The sequence below is a fragment of the Microtus ochrogaster genome, unplaced genomic scaffold (assembly GCF_000317375.1).
Source record: "Microtus ochrogaster isolate Prairie Vole_2 unplaced genomic scaffold, MicOch1.0 UNK6, whole genome shotgun sequence".
In the NCBI taxonomy this organism is placed as follows: Eukaryota; Metazoa; Chordata; class Mammalia; order Rodentia; family Cricetidae; genus Microtus; species Microtus ochrogaster.
The window spans coordinates 7277326-7281628 of NW_004949104.1; positions in this window are offsets into that span (position 1 = coordinate 7277326).

Here is a 4303-nt window from a genome sequence, read left to right on the forward strand (position 1 = left end):
AACCTGCATCTGTATGTAGTGAGGGAACCATGGCGACTCACTCTCTCAGCTTCTTTCTCCCAGCATCCTGTTCTGTTTTCTCTGCCTACCTAAGGGTTGGCCTATGAAATGGGCCTAGGCAGTTTCTTTATTAATAAGAAATCATTCCCACATCAGTACTCCAATTTTTAATTGGATTATTTTATATTTTGGTGTCTAATTTCTTGAGAATTTATATATATATTTTGGAGATCAGTCCTCTCTGTCTGATCTGGGGTTGGTGTTTGTGTCTTTCACATCATGTGTCTCTATCCCATTTATTTCTCCATCCCTTCATATTCACCCTCTGCCTTTGCAACCTCCCCCACAAAATAAAATAAAAGTTAGGAAAAAAAGAAAATAATAGAGAAGGAAAAAAATCAATCTCTTCATGGAAGCTGTAGTGTGATACTGTGAGTCATGCTGTAAACCCTTTTATACATATATCTTTGTTTAAAGGTATTCACTGCAGAGTCATCAGTCTGGCTTGAGGACTATGGTTTCTGTTATAGTAAGGATGTAGGCTATCACTGTAACTCCTCTTTGTTATTACCCTATTGCTCTGTGTTAAGATTCTGCATCTTTGGGTTTTCAAGACGGGTTGCTTCACATGCTCCAGCAGATCACAGATGGGGTAGATGTTGGGATGAGCCAACACATATCCCTGGATCTCTGCCTGAGTGGTTCTGGAGTTGATCAGCCTGCTAGCTCTCAGTGGTGTAGGAGGTCCTTCTGTCTATATATTGTTTTTATTGGTTAATGCATAAATAAACTGCCGTGGGCTGTAAATTGGATAAAGTAGATCTAGGCATGTTGTGGGGAGGGAACTAAACTGAATGCTGGGAGAAAGAAGGTGGAGTCAGGAGAAGCCATGTAGCCCCCACTGGAGACAGACACTGGATAGAATTTTGTCCAGTAAGCCACAGCCACGTGGTGATACATAGATTAATGGAGATGAGTTAGTTTAGGATATGAGTTATCCAGAAATATGCTTAAGCTATTGGCCAAACAGTATTTCAAATAATATGGATGTAGCATGATTATTTGGGTCTAAGCAGCCAAAAATAAATGAGTAGCCTCCTACTGCATCTCACCACCAAGATGAGCTCTCTTGCATTGCTCTGGCAAGTTGACTCCTTACAGTGATGAACAAGGGCCAGGACCAGTTCTTCTGCTTTCATGTCCTCAGAGTCAGATTTCTCACACTGACATCTTAAGAGTCAGCTCTACTGTGTTGCCCAGGCATGGTATTGGGGCTACAGTCCCAAAGGCTGCAGCTAATGAAGGGAAGGACCAGTTCCTGCTCTAATGACCTCAGAGCTAATTATCCCACTTCCCTCAGGTAAAGATAGATGGGAGAGTGTGTGTGTGTGGGGGGTGACTCTCCTCCATCCATGCTGCCACATGACCGATGGACAGATGGCTAATTGGAAAGTTCTCTTATGCTCACAACTTTGGAACTGGCTCACTCTCACCTCTGCCAATGGGGGTGGCTCTATTGTGTTTGCCCAGGAGCAGTGCAGGGTAAGTGTTGCAGCTGGTGGCATGCATGGGCAGCTCTCCCACCATTTTGACCTCAGGGCCAGCGCTTCCACCTGACTAAGGCATTGGTGGGCAGGGAAGCGTCTCTCCCAGACCCATTCCATCAATACAATAATGGGGACAGCTCTCCCATGCTCACAACTTTAGAGGTGGCTCATCCACATCTCTGTCAATGGGGTTGGGTCTATTGTGCTGACCATGTGAGGTGCAGGGCCTGCTCTACAAAATGTTGCACCTGGTGTCAGGCAGGGGCAGCTCTCCTGTCCTTCTGACCTCAGGGCCAGCTCTCCCCTCTGCCTCAGGCATTGATGTGAGAGGAGGCATCTGTCCCCAAACCATTCTGCAGGTTTATGCCTAGAATTAAATTTTACATTGTTTTAAAATAATACTTTCTTCCTTTATTTTATATTTTGTATTCTTCTTTGGTAGGCAATTTAGTTGGTAAGTGAAATAGTTTACAACTGTGGAAAATGACAGCCTCCTAAAAGTTCTATCCTTTGCTTCTGGAGTTACAAGTGAGACTTCTATGTCTTCCCCTCACCTGTACCCTCCGGCCTATGTCTTGCTCTTTACTTTAATATTAAACATGTATTAAATGACAACACAGGTCTGACCTATTCTCATTGTAGATCTTCCTCAGAGTAGCATGTGCAGATTCAGCGCCCATCTGCTGTGACATTTCCTTCAAAGGTCAAGACACCAGAGTTATATATTACACAACCACTCTAGTTTATGAGTAAGAACTCTCTGACACTTCCCTGATTACTCATTTGTTCTACACATAGTTCTCTTGTATTTACTTTGTGCACCAGACATTATACCAGGTTCCTGAGATTACTGCAATAAGGAGAAGAAGGTAGAGAAGATGGGGAGAATTGAAGAAGGAGCCAGCTGGGGTTGAAAGTAGATAATAGAATTACGGTGCTTGCTGGGTTTACATTTCAGCATATCTCTGTCCTAGCAGAAAATATCCAGATTGTAGGAACAGACATTCTAGTTAATATGCTTAGTCTTCATGATGGTTATGCTAATATTGTAGTAATGATGGTGATGGTGGTGGTAGTGGTAACCAGTGACATGAAATATATGTGTGTGTGTGTGTGTGTGTGTGTGTGTGTGTGTATTAATGCTAAGTGCTTTAAGACTCTTCATAGTCTTTTTTGGTGTTCTGTTTCATAATAAGTTTGATGTGCATGTCAGATTAGCTACACATTACCATAGTGAGGAAAAATGACCAAATACGAGAGCAAGACTATAAATTACAAAGTCTCAAAGTGTTCTGTGTATTGAATCACCTTGGGAGCTTTTCAAAATGTCTGATGAATGGGCTGGAGAGATTGCTCAGTGGTTGAGAGCTATTGCTGCTCTTTCATAGGATCTCAGTTCAGTTTCAGAACCGCTATTTATCCAGTGACTTACAGTTGTAACTCCAGTTTCAGGGAATTTGATGCCCTCTTTGGCCTCCACTAGCATTGTATGAACGTGGTGCACCTGAAGACATTTAGGGTTATACATATATGCATGAAATAAATAAGCAAACACATTTAAAAAAATAACCTGATTCTCATTTTTCATATCACATGAATGAAATGGAAACTCTGGGAGAATACAGACATTATTTTGTTGTTCTTTATTTCTCTTAAAATTGCTCTGAGTTATTTTACATACAAACTTGATAGTCTATGTTACAACCATGTTTATTTTCTTAACTTGAGTTAAGTGTCAGGAGAAGTCATCCAAGAATATTGCTAAGTTCCTGATTCAGAAGGTCTGGGGATGACTGTAGATGGTTGATGTTGAAAATGGTTCTAGGTGCTATATTCGTTGATATGTATGTCATATATTGTGGAGCAAGGTGCTAACCAACATTTATCTCCTTGTCAAGATGCTTTAAAACCCTAGTGTTTTTAATGTGGCGGTTTACTGTCAGACCAATTCAGAATTGTGAAACTCATCAGTGCTCCAAGTTCAGGAAGCTTGAAAGCATTCAGAGAAGAGATTCTAATGTTCTTGTTTGCACAATTTGCAAACTCTCCATTCTTTGGTGTAAAGATTTCTTTCCTATAAACGTACATGTTTCATTCAGGTACTGAGAGCTTTGGGAAAGTAATGCTGTTCTGGAAAACAGAACTGTCACAATTGAGGCTAGTATTCATTCTCACAAATTAGGACACAGCTGGAAGGAACCATGTATGAGAAAGCAGGCCCCTAAGCATTCTGAAACTGTGAGCATGTGCTCTTCCACCTCTAGCTTTCAGATCTGTAAGAAGCAATTTTGCTTATCCTTTAACCATCTAATTGATGCTGTAGCTAAGACTCATTTCTATTCCAATATGACTTCCAGAGCATGCACACCTAGGGAAACTGGTCTTTACATCCATCAGAAGGCACTATCAGCACATTCCTCACTCATGCAAAATCAACACTTAAACCTCACAGGAGAGAAAAGCAAGAGTTAGCAGAGTTTTATAAAATGTAGCATCTTCATAGCCTACACTCTTTTTTAAAGGAAAGTATTCTCACAAGACCTTGTTCCTCTGTCTAGTGATTAATACACAGATTATGAGAAAGACTTACACCATTTGTCTCTGTCTTTATCTCTTTCTGTGCCTGTCTCTCTGTCCTTCCGTCTCTCTGTCTTTGCTTCTGTCTCTGTGTATGTATTTGTTTCTCTCTGTCTCTGTCTTCTTGTATCTGCGTGTATTGATGTGTGTGTGTGTTTGTGTGTGTGTGTGTGTGTGTG